Raw genomic sequence first — 23518 nt, forward strand, 5'->3', positions numbered from 1 at the left:
GAGCCAAATTTCTTGTGTAAAAATTCTTTTCATTTTGATCTACTCCCTAACTAAGTTTGTTTCCTAAAAACTTAGTTTCTATCACTTCCCATTCATATTCCCCTACAATACTAACTATTAACTCTATCTACACTAAATCCCCTATTATTCCCCTTCCCCTACTACTATAACACCATGGTGTATAAACCCCAAACAATGTATAAATATCCCCCCTTTAGCATTATAGCTAAATAGTATGTCTATGGGAGACTTTAGTCCACCAGGGACTATAGTCAACCCTTGTTTTGGGAATTACTCTAACCCCTGGTTAGACTAATAGCCCACCCTTAACCCTCATATACCCCATTTTCCTAAAAATACCTATGAAAGCCCCTTCTCCCGCTTAAACCCAACATTCAAATATCTTTTAACCCCGTCAGATCAACCCACTTTAACCTATGTATATTTCAAAACCCACAAAAAAACCCTTGACCAAAGTTCTGACCCCGACATATTAAAATATTATTTAAATGACTGGCGGGTCCCCACCCTAACTTGCACAATGGGTCGGGGCGCCCGCCAGCCCTTGATTCCCTGCTGCCCCCAATCCAACGGTGGGCGGTCGTTTTTGGATTTGAACCTGCCACGGTTTAGCGTCTGGGGAGCGGGTGGTTTTGGCCCCCGTACACTGGATGCGTGGCAGCCGGCGGAGGTGTTCGGAGCCCCCCTCCCCGATACCACCTTCTCCCAAAAGCGGTGCGGGGAGACCGCTTACCACCTTCCCGCTTACCGCCCCTCTTATGTCGCGTCACCCCCACGTCATCGTGACGTCATGTCACCAGCCCCCGCCCCCGCGCCTCGTGGCCCTCCACATAACCTTGCCACCCCACACCATCCGCCACCGTGTCCTGCCATGCTGGCCTCCAGCTCAGCACCCACGTCACCTTCCGTACCCGGGCCCGCCATGACGTCATCGGCGGAAAAGCGCCAATAACCCATATTTTCCAAAATGGTTGTTAAAAACGCGCAAAAGAGCCGTTTTGTGTCATTTTCACTCGAAAAAGACACAGTCGCCGTTCTATGCATTCATTGCAAAATTTGTCTCCAAGCCGCCAAATTCAAAGCTGCAGACGCCGCAACTCACCAATCTAGCTGCATTATTCACCCACTGTTCAACCCGGAGGCTCTCGGCATCGTTTATCCAGGTATTTGCCAGAATTCACCTATTTTACCCATATTTATGCCATTTCTCTGCAAATTGTCCATAAACACCTGCTAATTCCCAAATTAAAGATTGTCTCTTAGTCAATTCTGCACCAAAGAAACTTGTATTGCCCCCCTGCTCTAAAAATCGCTGTTACAACAATAATCCGCGGCCTTAAATTTGCAAATTGACCCCCAAATCGCCCAGCATTGTTCCCTTTTGCCAGGTGCATACTTGAAGGACCAAATTTTACCAAACTATAATTATACCCCCTCCTCTGCAATTCATCCTCATTGATTCACAATCCCTGTGAATTTACCAAAGCAGAGTAGAGGCAAGCCTGCCTAACCTGCATATTCCTCTTTGAAGACTTATCCACTATCATTTGCATTCAGGCTGTCACCTGACCTTTAAGAAGCCTTACAAGCTATTGTATTCACCTTGTTGTATTCAGAGACTGCATCTTAAAGCAGCACCCAAAAGCTACACAATGGCTGCTCCAGCACCCACCGCTCTCAGTGTTGCCCCCATGAATCCACCTAATAAGGAGCTTGAGTCCCTGCCTCTTGCTGACAGAGATTACCTCATCCAAGACCTGGTGGCTGATACAAACCATTTGCAGACCTTCAAGAAATTGAGAGATGACTATTTAAACAACAATGACACATATGGGATATGGGAATCCAATCTGCCTTACTACTTCCTCCCATCTGTCAACATCTTTCCAGAGATCATCCGTGTTTGTGCTGAGAATTATGATGTAAATCACAGAGCTGTCAAGTCTCCATCTGGGAGCATCCTCTTCCACATCAATGCTGAGTCCATCAACCAGATGCTCAACTTCAAGCAAACTCAACTGCTGTTTCCCTTCTCTATGAACTATCTGCTGGATACAGGAGCCAAGATGTCCACTGCTGACATTCAGAAGATCACCAAGATATTTATGAGACCTGATTGCCAGCCCACAGGGCCTCCTCCTTTCTTACATGTCCATTTTACAGATGTAGGCAAACTTCTAATTGACATGATTTCCTATGTGTTGGGCTATAAAACCGGTGAGCATGTTGATGAGACAATGCTGGTGTTATTAGCTGCTTATAGCCCAGGCCAACCTCCTGCCTACAAATATATTTTTGCTAAATTCATAGCAAACAAGATACATGAGTAGCTTTTCAAAGTAGACAGGGAGGGCATATTCAAGTATTCATCTTACATCTACCATTTGTTCATGTACTACCAGTCCGAGGCTTTTCCATGCCATATTAAGAAGCTGGATTCTAGAGGAGAAAGAAGATCTGTTATCTTCTGGACATCAGTTTATCACCAAGTACAAGATTCACCATACTCATATTGTGAATTTATTGATCAATTTGTATACCCAGTCTCTTGCTTATTGATGAGGTCTCCTCCTCTCAGAGTGTCATTTGAAATACAGAAAACCTTACAGCTCTCTAAAAATTATAAAATAGGTGATTGGTACCTATACCAAGATCACACTGTCATCAAATTTATGGCTGTGAGCTCTGTCCATACAGACTCCCAAAATATGTTCCCATGAGACTGTTTGCCTTGGAATACTATAGGCAGCTCATTCACTCTGACCTCACCCACTTCCACAGTGCTAAGAAGAAAGCCCACCTCAAATTCAAGCAAAACCTGGGTCCCTTCATCATGAATAAAAAAGAGGGATGGCAAGATGCTGATCAAATCCTCAAAGACAAGTACAAGCTATCAAAAAGCTTACGGTGGGTCCCTTATGACCCTAAAGGCTTCATCACTGCTAGAAGGGTCAAGTACAGGCTGCTAGGCTATGAGCATTGTCAATATCCACATATTGAGAAATATGCCAATCAGCAAGAATGGCTGCAAGATACATTAATTGAGAAGTTAACTGAAGAAGAAATAATGCAAAAGAATGTCAAGGATTTAGAAAAAACTCTTGACTTAGATTCTGTGCAACAGGTAATCTTCAAGCAACCACATCCAGTGGGAGAAGGGACTTCAGTTGCCACAACTGCACCAGCCACCCAGGCGCCTTCTACATCAGCGTCAGGCACAGATAAAGGTAAAGGAATAATGGGTGCTGAAGAAGAGACAGTAAAAGAACAGCCTGCCTCCTCAATTGGGCAGCAACAAGAGCAGACCCCTCCACCGTAAACAGAACCACCAACAGCACCTATTTTGCAGACTCCTGCACATGAGGAGAGGGGTAAGAAAAGAGATAGAGAAGAGTCCACTCCTGTTAGTGGATCCTCCCAGCAACCTGAGGCCAAGAGGCAAAAGGTTGACTCCCCAGTTATAGAAGAAATAAGTGAAGAAGTCCTTGACAGTCCAAGGAAAGAAGGGGGGGACAGCCAGCAAACGGGTACAAGCTCCTTTCAGCAGGAGCAGGGATTACAGCTTGGCTTGGAGGTGTCCTCCTCCACTCAGCAGACCAAGAAGCCTTCAAGCACCAAGGCTTCCTTCAAAAAATAAAGGCACAGAATGACTTGCTGAGAATAGAAGTATACAAACAGTTCCTCAAAGCAACACCAGCCAAGCAAGAGAGATTGATGTCAGTATATGACATACAAGAGGAGAAAATGATCCTCACTCACTTCAAACCCAAGGTGCCGCAGCCTCAATCAGCTGCAGATTATGTAAGAACAAGGGTGGAATTCATGGCAAAGGACATTCACCCCATGGACCAGATAGAACTGCACAAAAAAATGGGGGAAATGGTCTATGCCACCTTGGTGGACAGGGCTACAATGGCCCATGAATTGAAAGAGTCGCTAAAGAATACCAACATTCAGTTGGATTTTGAGAGAATGTCCTCCATGGCCAAGGACAACAGGATTAAATCACTAGAGGACATCATCATAGACCTAGGACATGATCCTAAGGACCCAAAGGGCGTGAGGGCCCTCATGAAGAAAAAAGAAGATGATCTTAATGCATTGAAGAAAAGGCTGAAACTGCTGCCCACCGAGCACCCCCAAATAGCAGAACTACAGAAGGAAAAGGAGGCCGATGAGCAACTGATCTAATAATGCAGCTCAATCAAAAGGTCATTGACCTGGAAAAATAACTAGAAGGGGCATTGCAAGACAAACAGGGAGAATCCACACCCCAATCTCCTCCAACTACCTCAACCACTACCACCACTACAGAGGCAGCAGTAGCCCCTGCTACAACCACAACAACAACAACAGCTCCCGAGTCCAGCTTGAACATGGAAGACTTGACAAAAGCTATCAAAGAGATGGAGCTCCAAGCCACTGAGATCAAGCAGGCCAAGGAAAATTTGGTAGAATTAGAGGCCAAATATGACAAGTCAAAGATGACTGTGGCAGAACAGTCTAGAGAAATTAAGGCCCTCAAAGAGAAAATAAAGGCCTTGGAGAAAGAGCTCAAACTAGAAACTGCTCTGGCAGAAATCAAGAGAATTTTGTGGGCCCGGATTGACCAATCCATTACTAGACAATGGAAGTCAATCAAAACTGTGCATGAACAAATGGATTTGATTGGAAAAGCACAGATTGAGATCCAAAAAGCCAGGACAGTACTGGGAAACAGGCCTGAGCAGGCCAATAGAATGATACATTTTTTGAACAATCAGACCCAGGAGGAGCTAGCAGCCCTCAACATAGTCAACAGAACAGATGCTGTCCTTACAGCTAAGAAGGTGCTGACTCTCAGGAATTTTGTGCAAACTGTAGAGAGGAAATGCCAGGAAATACAGGCTGAGGTGGATGAGTACAAACTCAAAATGGGAGCACTGCAACAAAAAGGACTGCCCAGCCTACTGACCAGCACAGGAAGATTGCTCCCCCGTGAGCAATATGCCAACAGAATGTCAAGTTTTATTGAAAATCAAATCACTGCATCTGCCAGCACCTCTGAGGAAGCAGGGCCTCCAACAGGACAGGGCCTTTATGACAAACTTGAAAATCTGTTTTTTATTGAAAATGAAATCCATCACCTTTTTGAGGTTCCTCCTAATTTTTATAGATATACAGAGGCAGATGAAACTTTGGTGAAAATCCGAAGACACCAGCTGCCCAAAGAGGATTGGTGGCAAGCAATGTTACAGGTTTTGCCTCAGTAATCTCAGCTGCTTGGTCCCAGTCAGCTTCAACTTGGCCAAAAGCAAAAAGCAGAATATGGACAGAATTTAAGGCAGCCGAAAGGGTGACTCAGCAAAAAGACAGTGACAGCAAGCCAGCAGATAAAAAATGCGCAAATTTTGGGCAGCACTCCCTCAGCCGACTCCAACGGTCACAAAGTCAACATTCTCTGACCATTTTGGACAGCTAATGCATTCAGAAGTTAATACAGCATTTATTTTCTCAGCTACAATGCTCCAGGAGTTGGCACGATATTAATGAGCCATTAACTCATTAACTAGATATTTTCTGATGTAAATTTTGTATATATACCTCCCCTGGCAGCGTATTAGGGGTTGGTGATTTTCATTTTGAGGCAAATGTATTGTATATTTTCAGATAATCTAATACAAGAGGCTGGAAAAGCTCAGTGATTTCCTGAATGTTTGATGTCTTGCTGATGCTATGCGTGCTGTTGCAGAATTCCTGTGCTGTCTAATGGAACAATAAGTTTTCTCAATCTATGTTTTGTCTTCTTATGTTTGTTTGAATCATACACATGTTTCACTAATCTAACAGTAGAGAAAAGGAATAGTACAGGAAATGTTTGGTTACACCTTGTGCTCAATCTCTATTGCTGAAAATGTTTTCTTCAGAATTGATCATGAACATGAATTCTTAATTGCTCATGTTTTCATTAATTCTATAAATATGAATGTTATATAGGAATTCTTCACTGCTTCTAAATAATATTCCCACTGTTCTCCATATCAGTTTGTTGAAAGATCCTTAATTGCCTTTCATGCCCTGATCACATCACACCCAATCACAGGTTCAAAGAATTGTTTCTTAGACACTTATCTGGCTCTGCAGCATCACTGTGGTATCAACACAGACATATCAAGCAACTTAAGCATCACTGACTCCATGCCCAATGGCCTAGAACACCCTGATAAACATATATCTATCTTGACTGAAATCATCATCCAGCAAAATTCAAAACAAAACCTTGAGCATCATAACTAGCCTAAAATACTTTACAAACAAAGTTAAATCATAAAGAGAGAGCCCTCTCTGGTCATAGGTAGGTTAGAACCTGTGACCCAAAGATTGGTTAGTGGTTACCTCGGCCGTATTCCCTTGGGAGTCAAAGGGAAGAACCTGAGTGATAACAGCATCGTCGAAATCCATGGTCCACAAACCTTCTTCCTCTTCTTCCAAGTGTCGAAATTCTGCTGGCTCTGTTTTTCCTGCGTGCTGTACATTACCTTTAGCTGATTTCTCAATGGTGTTTCGCTGTTCTCGTCCTTCTTTATTCAAAACTTCTCTGAAATTGTCTACTATTTCTGGAATACTTTCCGCTTCTACTAACTGACTATCAATATCATTAAAACTATCTAAATACAAAACAAAAGACTCTAGATCTATATGTACATAATTAATTGGATGATTAATGGGTTTCTCCTTGCTTGTAATCATGTATTTCATTTTTTGTTCCCGATACAGTTTTCTCATCTGGCCAAACACCGGAATTGTTGCATAGGAGAAATCTAGTTGTAGTGTCCCTTTCAATTTTGCTGCCCAAGACCTGGAAAGAAGCATGCCGAACCTGGGAGGAATATCTGCTACCATAATATCCATCAAAAAATTCTTCACTGGGATTTGATCCAGACTTACAACCAAGTCTTTGATGAGCCCAATACATCTCACCCTACTGGAATCAAACGAATAGAGATCATGGTATTTCTGGGTGACGTCCAAACCCAGCTTATCCATGATAGCCTTGGGCATGAGATTGTGAGAAGCTCTGGAATCGAATATGGCATTATGTAAGACAAAATCATGCAATCTTAAACTGATATAAAAAGGTGGCACATCATTATCTGGAGACTCACCATTCAATGCTGGCCCAAAAATCATTTCGGGTTGATCATCTTCGACATTCACCATATCAGACATTGGATCACAATTTAAAATTTTAGAAACTTGCCCTCTATAACTGTTGTTCTTCATTATTTCAGTCAAGGGAATGGATACCTTCAATTTAGAAATTTCATTCTCTAAACTAAAAGCGGAAGTCTTTTCTACCTCTTTGACCGGGACTTCTTTCCTTTCCTTTTCTCTCGATACAATTTGCTGATTTGATTTTTCTACTGATGGTGAATTGCTACTGTCAGGTCCAAGTGCCTCTTTGCCTTTCTTTTGTGCAACTGACAAATCATTCTTTGATGCCGAAACTTCCTTCCTCTTCTGAATTGGGTTAACTGGCACATCTCTATTTCTAAGTGAATATTGCCGCTGCTGAGCGGACAAAGCATTCATATAGCCTCTTTGATACTCCTCTGATTCTTCTTCTAAAACTGTGTCACTTTCTAGAATGAAATCTGTGTCTTTGTGTGCAGTTGAACTTTCTGCATACTCCTCCTCTTCAGTAATGTAAGTAGGCAAATCATCCGGAGTAAAGAAGTGGTTCTCTTCCCCTATTACCTTCCCTTCCTCATCAGACTCCAGTCCATTCACAAAATTTTGCTGCAGAGGTGGCTGTACTGGCTGCTATGCTGTATGATCTTGGGCTCGCTGATCTCTCTACCTTATCCTATATTGTGGCTACTGCTGGCCACGGAAGTCAGAATTTCTAACTTGTGGCTCAGGTTTGTCAAGTTTCACCCTTTCAAGCATCTGCTCTACCTTCCTGAGTAATTGATCCATCGAGGAAGACTCTTCCTTGACTGTGACCTTCTTTTCTGCTTTTTTTCTAGCCCTCTTGGACAGTAGATTTGCTTCAACGCTGACCGCGATTTTCTACATGTCTTCCATTGTGGCTGGCTCTCTTTCTCTTAGTTGATAAGCCATGTCGGCATCAAAACCGTCCGGAAACTTCATCATGGCTAGTCCCACAGGTGGCCTTAGATGATCAGGAATTTCATTATAAACGGAATTGAATCTAATGCAGTAGTCTTGGACCGACTCATCGGCATTTCGTTTGATCTGCTCATATCCAGCCAGAATTTGAAGAGGATTCTTTTTTACTTCCCAGCGGTCTAAAAATTGTCTTTGTAGTTTGGCCAAGGTAGTGATATGTGTAGCCGGCAAACCTCTAAACCATTTCCTAAATTCACCGGCAAATGTTTGTACAAAGAGTCTCATTGTCACATTCTCTGCATCAATCTCATGAAGGTCACAGAAATCTGCCATTCTGTCCACATGCTGCTGAGCGGTAATGCTGTTAGGAGCACCATCAAACAAAGAGATTTTGCTTTGATAATCTGCGGGCATGTCATCTAGAACTTGAGGCAACACAAGAGGTGCAAAATGGGTAGCCATCACTCTTGGTGGGTTTGGTCTTGGAGGTGTTGCATGGGTGTGTGCAGTTTGTAGGGAATCAACAATTTGAGTTTGAAGCTGTGTTGCAATATAATTATCAATTGACCGATTAGCCCTTTCAATTTCTAGGTCTACAAGAAACTGTGGATTGGGGACAGTAGAGTCAACAACCCTTTCGGATTTGGTCTCGAACAATGATATTTCAAACCGCTCATCAAACTCAAGCTCTTCAAGATACTCAAAAATGTCAGGACATGAATGGGATTTGAACACGGGAGTTATAGAGCTCTCTTGACGAAGGAGTCTTGGAATCAAATTGGGGTTTTCATAGATATGAGGAGGATCTGGATCTGGATTGGCTCTAGTATATCGTCTCGAAGCCAGTGTGCTATTTTCGAAAAAATCAGAAGGACATGAACAACTTACTCAGCCTATCAAATCCTAAACTTATCATCCAGAAGCTTAGAATTATCAGAAGTATGGGGTGTTCGTAGGTTAAGCCTGCTGTTTACGCAACGGAGAAGACTAACAAACCAAGAATTTCTTCCCCAGTGGAGTCGCCATTATGTTAGAGCCTAAATCTGCCTTAGGCTGAAGGAAGGCAAAATTCAGGGTAACCACAAACCACGCTCAGTCTAGTAGCTAGCCCTACCAGAACAGGAGAGGGCTCTCTTCGAGTCACACTCAGGAAAAAAACAATAGGGTCTAAGATGACGCAAAAATGAATACTGATTTTAGGCTAGGTAAATAAATATGATGGAGGTATTTTGATGAATGACTGAGTTTTCTGGGATGTGTGGGGCCAAGGAACAGCATGAGCAGAGAATTTAACTCAAAGACGCAGATTATTTCGTGAGGCAAGACAGGCGGAAAGTCTAGCAATTAGATTTGAAATAATATGAAGTGGAGAGATTGTTTAAGAGTGTGAAAAGGGCATAAATACATGAATCCTTTTCAACAGAAGAAAACATAGAACGCGAAAACTATCCCAAGGCATAGCAGTACACCGAATTCTACCTTTTTTCACTTAGAAATATTTCACTGGAAATGAATATGAATGAAAATATGAAACATAAGGAAATACATATGAAACATAAAGAAGATACATTTGCTAAACTCACGCCACAGGAATCTCATGAACCAGAGCTGCAATCTTTCATTAATTCTCTGTCAAAATGTACAGTGAGTGACTGGGTTTCTCTCCCACAGTTTCCCAGAAATTCCAACCCTTTACAAAATGACTCTCAATACAATAAATAAGCTTTTCCATGAGAAATTCGATCAACCCAGGAAATGAAGAGCCAACCATCAGAAGTTACATTTAATTTTCTATGAGGACCAATTAGAAAAAAGCAAATATGAGCGTAGATTTTTTGGGTGGTTGTTCGCCTTCATTTGGCCACTTGGATAGAAGCCAAAAATGTTTTTTAAACTTTGCCTTTGATGCCAGGAAAAATTTATTGTAAATGAGTGGGCCCACTTGGAGAAAATTGCGAATCGAAATTTCGCGGAGCGGGAGTGATTTTGGCCTTTGGGTCTCTGTGCGCCGCGCCAAAAACTGTATGCATCGTGCTACTTTGGAGCTGGTTTTGAGGCACCTTCTGAAGTCAAAATTGAGCCCAAGTGTGCTTGTTGGAAAGCCTTGCCTATATCCTCTCCAACCCAAGTGAAATTTCTGAATTTGGTGCCCATTTGTCCCTCCAAAACTGCAATCTCCCAAGACTGCTTCCTATGTGTCAAAATAGGGGCGGGGAGGTCATTTTTAGGGTGTTTTTGACCTCCTGAGGACTCAAAACTTGCCCAAAATTCTTGGCCATGCACCAACAGTCATGATTTTCCATGGAAAATCCAAAACTATAAACTTTTTGCATTTGGAGCCTCCTATTGTAAGCGCGCGCCACGTGGCGCGGTGCACAGGGAGAAAAACCCTTTTTTTGCACAAAAATTTCCAAAAATACCAAAAATGCCCCAAATTTCTTGAAATTTGGGTTGGAGATTCCTTATCAAGTGTTATGCTAGGCTAAAGAGGCTTTGGCCAATATCTAAAGTCGATCGAGCTCCCTTTACCTCTTTTGCTTCTTGATTGCCTTCCTCAATTTCGCCTTCAAATTCCTGATTCGGGCCTTGCACACTTTGTTTTACGCCATGTAGTGGAAAGCCATGTGTCTCAACAATGCATGGTCCTTGTCGGCCTTTTCCAGCAGCCTCTCTAAGTGCATGTTAACTCTCTCAAGATTGGCCTCCCGATCCTCATTAATCTCTTGCTCCAGTGACGTGAGCTCAACTCTTCTCCTTTGTGAAGCTTGGCGATGCTCACGAATGTTTTGTAGCTCCATGATCGCTTGCTAATCCTCAAGCTATTTGTTCCTCTGCTCCAGATATTTCATGTTCCACTTAGCCCTCTCCAAGTCAAGGGATAAGGCTTCAATCTCTGATTGCTGCTCCTGGATGATCTCTCTAAGTTTGGCGCTTTGTGGACCCGTATCTGTATCATCATCATGAAGGAGAATGAAGTCGGTCTCTCGTTCACCTGATGGCTCACCTGAAGGCCCCTCATCCTGCATTAGCTCCTTGCCTTTGTCCTATTCCTGTGATGCTGATGGAGGAAGCAAGGCCCCTTCCACCCCGAGTGGAGATAACACTCGCTTTGCCGCTGCAAACAAACGTCTGGTGCCTTTCTGATATGTGATGAAAACCGGCACACTAGCAGTCTCATGGCACTCATACCGATGAGAAGGTTCACCCTCATGCTTAACCTCTGATACTCCCCATGAAGCTCTGAAGAAATCACGCGAGATGAAATCATCCCAAGTGATGCCCTGCAATCCAAGCTGATGAACCACCAAAATCTTAATAAGAGCAAAATGATAGACACTGTTAAGTTGCTGCTGAGGTGTTTTGCGCTGTATAAAGGTGGTCATCCTCTCTATGTTCCGACAAATGAAATACGGAATGTTCATCATCCGTACCTTGGTGAAATGCATGAGCAACCTGATGTGGTAAGCATAAAGACGAGAGAACCGTCCCTCACAGCTGAAATATTTCATGATCAATCTCATTAGTGGAGCATATTCATCCTTCAGATATCGGAACGGGAACACTCTCTTGAGCTGCCTTAAGAAACTGGTTTTGATGTATGGCTCATAATGCTGCCGGTCAATCTTCTATTTCTTGTGCCATGGTTCACCAATGTTCGGTATACCGGTTGCTAATGAGACAGATTCTGGTGTAAGTGTGAAGGTGACACCAGCCAAGATAGCTTGATCTCCGTGCAAGTGTAGCACAAAAAGATGAGCCAACTCATGATGAAATTGGACACTAGCCACCTTTTGACAAAACTCATAGCATGACTGATGTTGAAAACAGGACATAGCAAGAGGGCAGGCCTGCAATTCTGTAAGGGTGGTCGGTTCTTCTCTAACATGTCTGCCACTTTTATGAGGCCTCCAGGTGCCTGTTCTTCCAAGGGAGAGTCACTTTGGGTTTCCACCTCATAGTCTGATGAATGCTCAGATGCCATGACTGCTATACAAAATACCCTGAAGACAAGATGACTATTGTGTATGAACTGTGCTTGAACTGCTCTTTTTGGTATTGTATTTCAATTTCTGCCATGAAGGGAAAAAACAAATGCAACAGGGACTGTTAAGGATTGTTAGGAAGGGGAAACAATATTGAGGAATGAGAATTATTGGGATAATTTTAATTACGGAGAGGAGGGGGATTTTATATATGGGAATAAGTTTAGGGTTTGGGATTAGTTATATAGGGTTGAGGAGAATTTAATAAGGGCTAGGGTTTTGGGATGTTGAATGTAATGTAGGATTGATCAACTTGGTGGGGGGGTAGGAAATGAGGCAACAAGGGAGAATGGGGAAGGAGGAGAGTCCTTGGTGACAAAACTGTGAGCTCTAAAACCCTGGCAGCAAATTTGTTTGTGTTGGGTATGAATTTTTGTTTCAACCTTTATTCACCCTTACACCACCATCTCTTATCATAAAATCTAAAGCAATGTCAAAATGGAAGGCCCTACCTGACAACTCCACGCAAGGGATGAGCAATTTGAAAAGATTTGACACAATTTCGGGCTCTGAACTGTGTGCGCCGCACCAAGAACCCAGTGCGCCGTGCCCTCTATGTGCGTCGCGCCCATTCAAATTAACACTGGGCAGAAATCCCCAGTGCGCCACGCGCTTCCAGTGCGCCGCGCCACTCCACCTATGCGTCGCGCTCCAACCCTTAACACAGTCACGGCCTTTCAAACTACGGTTTGTTCTTCAACCTCCAAATTCGACTTTGCTATAAGATTTTATGAATGTAACTTGACACAAATGATTTATATAACTTGGAGAAATATGTTGCAAGAGTTGGATTTGATTTTTTCTTCCTCCAAAACCCATTTTGTAATGTTTTCACTTTGGCACTTTTTCACAATTAATACAACTCTGCTTTTCACACTTCCTTTTGATTTCTTTGACTAAAATGATGAAATTTTTGGCAATTTTTTTGCAGGGGTAACCGACATGGAATTTGGCTAAGGAGACTAGGGTTGCGTTTGGAGAAATCCACTGAGAAACTTTTGAAAATTATTACAAATGACAAACTGTTGACTTTTCTTCAAAACAGAGTTTTGAAGAACAGTCGTAATCTATCGATATGACGATGAAAATCTTTGAATCACAACTTTATAAGAGCCTCCATTTGGCCTTGCTGGCTTTATTGGACATTGTTTGAAGACCAAATGACTAATCCTTAGACTTAATGACCGAAATGACTCTCGTCCATTAAAAGATCAAACATGGACTCTCAAGGACTTTAATACACATTGATGAAAAGACCTAAGCCAACGGGTACAAGACATGAGGGGAATGAATGATAAGGCCCTTCCGTTAGATTATGGCATGCCCCTAGCGGAATGCAGCTCAGTGAATGGAGCGAGACACCTAAAAATGAAATGCAGAAAGAGTTTTGATCTCTGACGGAGGACTGACAAGACTGACACTAACACATAGTTAACCGGGGGCGGAGCCCCCCTTTTGTTGTGTCGATTGCGCAGGAGGGGGGTCACAGGGGGGGCAACAGCCCCGCCTATCCAGAGGGTTTGAGGGGGGATGGGGGTAGCCCCCCTCTATGGGGTCCGGGGCAACGCCCCAGGAAAAAAAAATTGGACCCTATATTAGGTTGGGTGGACCTACCTATGGTTTTGTGCATGGTTTTCGCACATGGTTTTGGACGCGATGGTTTTCAGTCTATGGTATTGGATGCTTTGGCATGTATAAATATGTATTGTAACATTGAAAGGAACATAATGAAAAATCAAGCTGGTAGTCCTGGTGGGATCCGGGAGAAAATCTTTGTGTATATGTGTTTTATGTGTTATGCTCTCGCATTGTTTATTTTCTGTGTTTTAGAATTCGTATGCAGGTAATTTTTGTACGGGGTTAAAACCTACATTTTATGCTAATCACAAACATTCGATGCTAAAGAAAATGTTATTGTGTGCTAGCTTTAGTGCCCAATTTAGCCTCTCCTTTAGCTCCTAATGTAGCTACATGTATAGCTTCCTATGTAACGTCTTGTTTTTCTCCTGGTTATGGAATTGCTTTTAGTGTCCATTTTAGCTTCCTGTTTAGCTTCCTATGTAGCTTCCTTTTTAGCCTCCTTTGTATATTCCATTGTAACATCCTATTTTGATCCTCATTATGGCATTGGATATGACCTTTTCTATTACACATGCCAAGGACAGTTTTTCTAATTAATTGGATATGGGTTTATGAACAATTGCTTCACTTTACCATAATAATGTATGATTAGACCTTGTAACTGTCATTACTTTTACCATTATGGTAATCATCACCATTTTTAGTATCATTACCCTTACCATCATTACTTTTACATTATTACCTTTACTATCATTTTTGGAAATTGATGCAACTGTGTGAAGTCTTTTCTCATGAGAACTAAAAGACCCAATTTGGTAAAAAGGGAGTAATTTCTGTGTCTCAACATTATCTCCTTAGAAAGCATTTGTGTGTTCCAAGGAAAAACTGTAATAGGTTTTTAGCAGTGCTGAGTAGATATAGTTCTAGGAAACCATGGGAGGAGAAGTGGTAAGACATGAACCCGATTTTGTTGACATGCTGTTATAGTACCCGGAAGCTCTAGAAATTTTTTGAAATGCAAGGTGGTTGAGTTATTTTGAGAAATTGTAGGGTTTTAGTGAGTTGGTTTCTCTAGAGATTGTGTAGACCTTAATCAAACAATACTCTGAAGTTAGGGGATTTACAATTATTGTTATAGAGGAGGTAATTGCAAGAGTAACGGGGCTGCCACAAAGAGCATCTCAATGGTTTTCAAGGAAGGTGGTGACTCCATCAGCTGAGGCTAAGTTTCTGTAAGAGAGGAATTGACAACTAAGGGTAGGGTTTTTGACATAACATCCCTTCCCCACTCTTAGGAGGATGTGGCTCTCTTCATTCATAAATTTATCACCTGTGAGGGTCGCTTTGGGATTGTATTCAACTTTCACTTCTAGTTGTTGGAACACCTTAGGATAGGGAAGTTGATAAACCTCCTTTACTATTTGTTGAAATCACTACAACACATCTTAGAGGAAGTTCTAGGGGAAAAACACCCAAAATCTTGTTTCACCAATAATCCACTTATCAAATTTGTCATAATTTACTCACTACAGGAGCAAGGAATATCGTGGGTTGATATGTTAGAAAGACCACGTGTGGAAGCAGAGGATGATGAAAATGAGGAGCACGAGGAGAGTTTTGAAACAACACCTGCAAGTAAAGCATCCACATCTCCTAGAAGTAGGGTTTTATTACAACCTCCTGGATCATAATAACCACAACCCCTAGGCAAGTTAGGGAAGTTGTATTTTCTAGACCTGATCATTGAAACCCTAAGAGATGGAGCTCTATAAAGACTTATGCTGGTACATCTTCAAAAGGAAAAGGGGAACAAGGAAAGGAGTATGTGGAGGTGTCCAATGGATCATCGAAAAATAGCTATCATGGGTGTCCTATAGAATAATAAGAACCAGAAGAAGTAATTGTTGATACAATAATACCTAAGCCAACAACTAAAGAAAGAAAGGTTTCTAAGAAAACCAAGTATGCCTTCGGACATGTGAAGGTAAATAAGATAAGACTAGAGAAGCTGATTGGTGGAAGGAACCCTAAGGAAAGGTTGCAAGTGTTTTTTACACATGATACTACTCCAACACCCGAAAAATGTATTGTTATAGTTGAACCAAGGGAACCTGAGAAACAACTAGATAAAAGAAAACAAGAAGAGTCTGTAGAGGAAGGTGCCTCCATGCCTAAAGCCTCTACTGGTACACCAAAATTTAAGGAAAAATATTATGAACAACATAAGGAAGGATAACTAGTAGCAGAAAAATATATGAAAGAACAAAATGCTTCCCCTCTATCAGGTAAGATTGATATCAACCACCTTGTCCATCAAATTGAAAATTTGAAAAAAAAATGAAGATTTAAGAAAACAACTTGTCATGGTTAAGGAGCAATTACAATTTAAGAATAAAAATGGGTTAGAAATGTTATCAGAAGTAGCAAGAATAACGTCATCCACTGAAACAAACATGAATGTATGTGAGGGGTGTCAACTAATTTTTAAGGAACCTGGAGTTGTAGAATCAATTATTGTCTCAGTAAGAGTTCAAGTGGGAGGACAAAATGAAGAACTTCAACCTACTACTCCACAAGAACCCACTGACGATGATATTGTTACATAAGAACCAGTAGTCAAAGTAGAGCAAGAAGAAGAAAAACAATATTTTTCTCAACAAGAACCAGTTTATGACACTGTTGTTACATAAGAACCAACAACTGAAATAGAGTAGACTTAAATTAATTTTACTGTTTCACCACAAGAACCTATCAACGATGTTATTGTTACATAAGAACCAACAACTGAGATAGGGAAGTAGGAAGAGAAAGGGGATATAGAAGAGATTGTTGATTCTAAGGTTGTAACAACATTAGAAACAACCCAACTAAAATATGAAGAAATATTGAGAACAACATCTTTACTTAGGGAAGTAGAAAATTGGAAGAAGTTAGCAATCTTCCCTAAAGATGAAGTTATTTTTCTGAAACAACATGAGGAGATGGTCAACAATATTAAGAAGGAATGGGATGAAAAGTTAATAATTCAATATTTTGTGAGGTTTCAAAGAGAGGAGAAGCAGAAAATAATACAAGTGAAGGAATTGCAAGAAGAGGTGCAACTAATACATCAAGAGAATGAATTTATGTATGATCTTATTGATGGTTTACTAAGCTATAGACTTCCTTATCCATATTATCCTTTATATTTGTAGGAAAAATGTTTTCTCTTTCAATTGACAACCCTTAAGGAGAAACGACCATATAATACAAGGAAAGTTCAAGATTTATTGGAAAATTTTCAGAGTGCTAATTTCTTAGAACAACATTTTTTGTGTGAATTATATTTGCATGACCTTGCTTGTTTTGGAGATAGATCTTTCAATTTGACACCTTATGTGGGGGATGTTCAATTGAGGTCTTTTGTGTCTTTTTTTTGAATTAGGTAAGTTGGAAAGTTGCATATGACACTGTAACAACCAATGAGGGATGAGTAATGTGTGCATCAGAAATAAGCTTGGCTTTGTTGATGTTGTTGCTAGGGCACACAATCAGATATTGAAATTTCTAACCAGCGAAGCATTGGTAATGGAATATCGGGGTTCATTTTACAGAGATACCTTAGGAATATTTAGGGGATAAGAGCTAATGCATTAGAAGGGAGTAATCCAAGGTGGAATATTTCTCAATATGGGCTCAAGGAAGAAGATTTTATTGTCATCAAAATTTTATACAAGCCCTTTCTATAGTTCCTCAGTATGTGGATTGTATTAAGAGGAGTGGCCCAAGATGGATTGGATAGAAATTTAAGTTTCCTCTTGTTTTGCTTCCAACCTATCAGTATTAGTACCCATATCACTTCACTGATAAATTATGGGAAATGGAGTTGGTCCTTTCTCAAGGTTACAGGGGCAGAGCAGAGGACATTGGAAAGTCCTATGATTTATACAAATTACATTCTCAGCAGGTTAAGAACCAATCACAAGGGTTTTCACGAGGACATGCACATGCTTAAGCTAGGGGAAGATGTTGGGCCATCGAATTGTTACTATATTAGGAACTAATCACAAGGGTTTGCACGAGGACATGCACATGCTTAAGTTGGGGGAAAATGTTGGGCCATGGAATTGTTACTTTTTTTCATTCACTTTCTTATTCCCTTTTCTCCCTTTTTGATGAACAAGATCAAATTTTACCACTGTAACAACCATTATTTATCTAAGTATGTCCTTTTCTGAATGTTACCTTCTTAGTCTAATTATGCTTATAATTTGGCATTGGAACTCCTATCTTACGTGATTTTTATTATAAAAAATCATGATATGGGAAGTTTCAGGTTTAAGTGGTCTCTTGAAGTTGTTGTTACAGGATTACACTTCTTAGTTTCCTTTATTAATTTGGACAAAGGCTCTGAGAAATGTTGATGATACATGAACAATTTTCCTTGTGCATACGGCCTTTTTCTCACATGGACTGAATTTGGAGTGCATCAATTCAAATTCAATTCAACTATTGGAAGATATTCATGGAGCATATAGATTATTTAGTTCATATTTTCTAGAGAGATTTCTACCTATGGGAGTAGCGAAGGAACTCAGATAGATAGGATTGGAAGGAAGGGGAATCACTAAGCTTTGTAATCCTGATGTTTAATTAATGCTAATATCAACCTTGTGGGATCCAATCTTTCTTTGATTAATCTACACGTGTTTTAGTGCACTATCCCCTACTGAGGAAGAAGGGCCCTCCTCCTTAGCAAGGATCACTGGTTAAATAGAATACAATAATTATCTGTATTAATTTTTCTTAGTTATGTGATTATTCTTACTAACAATTTAATTTATTAGTCATATTGCAGTAGAGTTTTTTTTAATGGTGTGACAATATAAGTCCTGGACTAGTCCCTCTTAGTGTATCAGTGAATTATTTACTTTATTGTTACAGATTGGATTTCACTTTCTTTGAATGTGTGTGTTCAACATTTGATTGGGTGATCAAGGGCTGTAGGAGTGTTGTTTATGGATGAGAGTGGTTGTGTAATAAAGTGATTTATTCTATGACTATGTGACTCTTTTATGATTATGTTGAAGAGTGTAACAACTTGAATGTTTGTTGAGAATGAGTTTTGTAATGACCTTGGTTTGATATTCATTATGCTAGTTATCATTGCACTTGCATAGAATTTGCATGATAGCCTTTAAATTTAAGCCTACCCAGATTCATAATTAATGTGAGAGTGGACCTGTTGTTTTGATTTAAAGGGACAATTGTTTTGCCCGACAATTAGTGTGGAAGTTATTTAATTCCTGTTATAGTTTGTTGGTGTGTTCATTTCATTTGTATGTGTGTTTCAGCATTGGTTGATAGAATGGTTTCAAAGAGTGCTCTTGTTTTCTAAATAAGAGTAAAAGTGTGACATAGTGGTTTTATTCTACATTGTGTGTTTATTTCTTGAGTGTATAAAAAGGTTTGAGAGTGTAACCACCAGAGTGTTGAGTTGTTGAGAGTGTGATTACAATGATTGAGTTTGACATTCATTAGCAGTAGCCATCATTTTCCTTTGCATATATTTTCTATAATATACTTGCAATAACAAAACCTACCAAGATTGAAAATCAATGTGAAGAGTTGGAACAATTTATCTAAATTAAAAGGACAATTGTTCTTCCCAAGAACAAGCTGAAGCAAAACCTATACACAAATTTGACATAATGCAAATAGAAGCAAAACTTGGAATGTTATATGAAATCTGAAGCGGAATTACTTAAGGGTCAAAGTAAACATATAATAATTCAAAAGTGCGTAAAATAATTAAATAAACAATCTACAATTTGAATCAATCAAATTGGCCAATAAATGAAGCCAAGGCATGCATTTTAATGAAGAAAGGCAACTTTGGCCTACTTCACAAAAATGCACGTCCAACTTTCATTTCAAGGCCAAATTGAATGATTCAACTTGGAGAGTACTTTTTACTCATAGGTAACATTAAAACAATTAAACATTTTTAATTTTTTACCATTCTATCGATATGATGGGAAACATTCCACCATTTATCATAGGAGGATGTCATTTATCCTATCTTATTCCAATCATCTTCCAACTAATTTAACAATTAAAATGTACAACATTTTTCATTAGATAAATATGCAAAAAAAAGGGTATGTTGCCTCTACTCTACAATATCCAACTAACCTATTGAAAGACAACTATTGATATCTCGTTCTCCATCCAGATAACAAAGTTGGTCCACTTTTAGTTTTGTAACATGTCCTTTTCGAAGTTCAAATGTTGAGAAATAAAATTAAATAATTCATTCAAACCAGGTGTATAGTAAGGTGGAAAATAGTATAATACACCATTTGCAACTGAAATCACTTAGAAAGAAGGAAGAATGAGGGTATGGTGGGCATTTTTTTGAGCTGCTTAGAATTGGTTTGAAAACTGAGAAATTGTCATATTTTCAAATCAATTGCAAGAAAATAACACATAATATGAGGAATGTGAAAGATATTTTTGCCACAAATTCATTTGTATTCAACCCCATGGGATTATTTCCAATCAATGACATATATACAATCTTTGGCGGACATTTTTATAAGCCCAATTTTGTACATTTGCACTCTATTATTGACAGAACAATTCAAGAACTTAAGTCACTAGTTTGGAATTTTGACAGAGGGAATTACAAATTGTGCACAAGTGAAAATAAATCATTCATTCATTATGATCGTACAATACTTTTGTGCATTTGTATGTTTATGGCTTGAATTTTAAACCAAATTCCCATCATAGTAAAAATTGTTAAAAGTACACTTTTCATACATTGTTATGAGCAGATGAGGGAAGCTTATAAAAATCCAACAAAGGAATTTTATATCCCAATATGCGTACCTATCCCATTTCAAAATCCATTTACTATAATAATTTCATTACGGGGGTTGGCTTTCATTTTTATTAAACTAAAGGGACATCTCATGAATACATGACAACCCTTAGGTGTTTTTGCTCAACAGGATCCTTTTTAGCCTAGATTGAAAAACCAAGTGTATAGTGAGGTGGAAAATAGTAGAACACGCCATTTCTAATTGAAATTGCTCATAAAGAAGGAAGAATGAGGGTATGTCAGAAATTTTTATGAGCTAGGTAAAACTAGGTTAAAAACTAAAAAAAATCCATTTTTTCGAATCAATTGCAAGAACCAGACACAAAATTTGAGGAATGTTAAAGAGGTTTTTGTCACAAATACATCTATCTTAAGCCCCATAGGATTATTTTCAAATAATGACATTTATACATTATTTGGAGGGCATTTTTCTAAACAAAAGTTTGTACATTTGCACTATGTTCTTAACAAAACAATTCAAGAACTTAAGTCATCAGTTTACTATTTTGACTAAGATACTTTCAAATTGTGCACAAGTGTAAATAAATTGTGCATTCAAATACGATCATATATTCTCTGCACACATTTGTATGTTTATGGCTTGCATTTTACACCAAATGTGTCACATAGTAAAAACTGTTAAAAGTGCACTCTTCATAAATTAAATGTTGATTATAAAATTTATCATATAAAAGTTAAAACATAATTTTATTATATATAAAGTTTATTATTCATATATATGTCTAAAAGCCTAGTTTGTTGGCATCCTCAACATGCATCCTGAACTTCCATCCTCCATGTGTATCCCCCACATGCATACTTCGTGTGCATTCTTTACATGCATCCTCAGTGTGCATCCTCAACCCACACCCTCAACTTCCATCTTCAACGTGCATTCTCGACTTCCATTCTCAGTGTGTATTCAACTCTAATTCAAAGACATTGTTGGCCATGGAAACAAGGGCCTGCTCTTCCATGCCATCAACTGAAAAACAAGGTTTCCAACTTGAGAGTTTCTCAGTGAAAAAGTTTCAAGAGAGCGCTAATGAATGGAATGATAGAAGCAAGTGGCCATAAGGTATGCTCGATATACTCTTAAGAGAAGAAGTGCATCCATTCATTTATGGAGAATTAAATTTCAGAACTAAAGATACAGATGCAATTATTTTTAATTATGTTTTTGAATCGAAGGAATTGGTAATTTTTGGGCATAAGGTTTATATGGATTCTAATTTGGTTTCCAAAGAAACCAATATACCACGCAGGGGAGGAGTAATGTTGAACCACTTGAAAACCCCCAATGTAGAAAATATTGAGATGGCTAACGAAATATGTGGAAAAAACTAGTTGTTCCCAAAAATGGTTTAAAAATGGAAGATGTTCCCCTAGGATTATACAAAACCTTGATTCATATTATCCTTGGGACCATTCTAAATTACCACAAGAAATATATTTATGGTGAATTCATGAAGGTTGTCATACACTGGGTTGAAGACTTGGAAATAGATGTACATTTTCTTTAGGCTAAGAAATTGCACAACAGATCACAGGAAAGTAAAGTTAATAGGGTTAAGTTCAGCTACCTAGGCACACTGCAAAAAAATATTGACCTGTATTGACCCAACGCAATGTGATCAAGTAGTCCTAAACAAACATACAATAGGATGTGTAAAGTGCAGGAAGAAAATGACAAAATACCTCAACATTTTCTATAGAATAATGTGGAATGGGTTGCTCCTAGTACCACTTCACAATACATGAATATTTTTTGGAGGAAAATATGGAAAATGTGGGAAGTGACATGAATCGAAAGAAACTTGATGGAATTTCTATTGTTGTAGCTTTGGTGGGCTTAAATACATGCCAAGATGCAAAAATGTGCAAGGATTTGTCAACACTAATCAAGAAGCTATTAATGATGGTATTTCTGCTTTTTGAGAGGGTCAAGGTGATTCTTGTATAAAGAGTTTTGAACTGTGCATGACTAAGGATAAGCAGATTATTGAACTCACGCAGCAAGTTGCAAATTTAGAGAAATCCAAAGAGTCATTATCTTCTCCACAGGTTCACCATGATTCCTCAAAAAAGAGTTGTGAAATATGCATGAATAAGGATCAACATGTTCTTCATCTAAAGTCATAACAAATCAAGAACTTAAGTCATTAGTTTTGAATTTTAACCAAGAGATTTAAAAATTATGCACAAGTGTAAATAAATAATGCATTCAACAAGGTGTATAGTGAGGCGGAAGACAGTATAAGAAACCACTTGCAACTGAATTCTTCTCTCATTTATCCAAGTCTACCGATGTAGCAATTCATAATATCTTCTAATGTTCAAGTTGGAACCAATATGCACTCCCGGGCCAAACCAATTATAGTCTTGGTAATGAAATTTTAAATGGGACATGATTGGACAATATCTAACCTAAGATATAACCTTGCATAATGTCCGACAAATAACCTCCATAACTATGTTTCCCACTCATACACAACTTTCACATAAGGAAAGTCGAAGCAAAACTTATAATGTTGTATGAAATCTAAAGTATAAATATTTAAGCTCAAAGTAAAGATATAACTATGAAAAAGTGTGTAAAATAGTAACATAAACAATCTACAATTTGAATCAATCAGATCAGTCCATAAATGAAGTCGGGCATGCATTTTAGTGAAGCAAGGCAATTTTGGCCTGCTTCACAACCATGCACGCCCAACCCTCATTTCAAGGCCAAATTGAATGACTCCATTTGGAGAGTATTTTTTTACTCATAAGTAATATTAGTACAATTAAATATTTGTAATTTTTCACATATATATTTATGTTGTTCAAGAATACTCCAAATTGCATGGATTTCATATGTTAAAAGGCAGGGTTTGTGTGCCTAAAATAAATG

The sequence above is a fragment of the Pinus tabuliformis genome, chromosome 2_1 (assembly GCF_031772625.1).
Source record: "Pinus tabuliformis cultivar Carrire ecotype Pingquan chromosome 2_1, CPIR1, whole genome shotgun sequence".
Lineage (NCBI taxonomy): Eukaryota > Viridiplantae > Streptophyta > Pinopsida > Pinales > Pinaceae > Pinus > Pinus tabuliformis.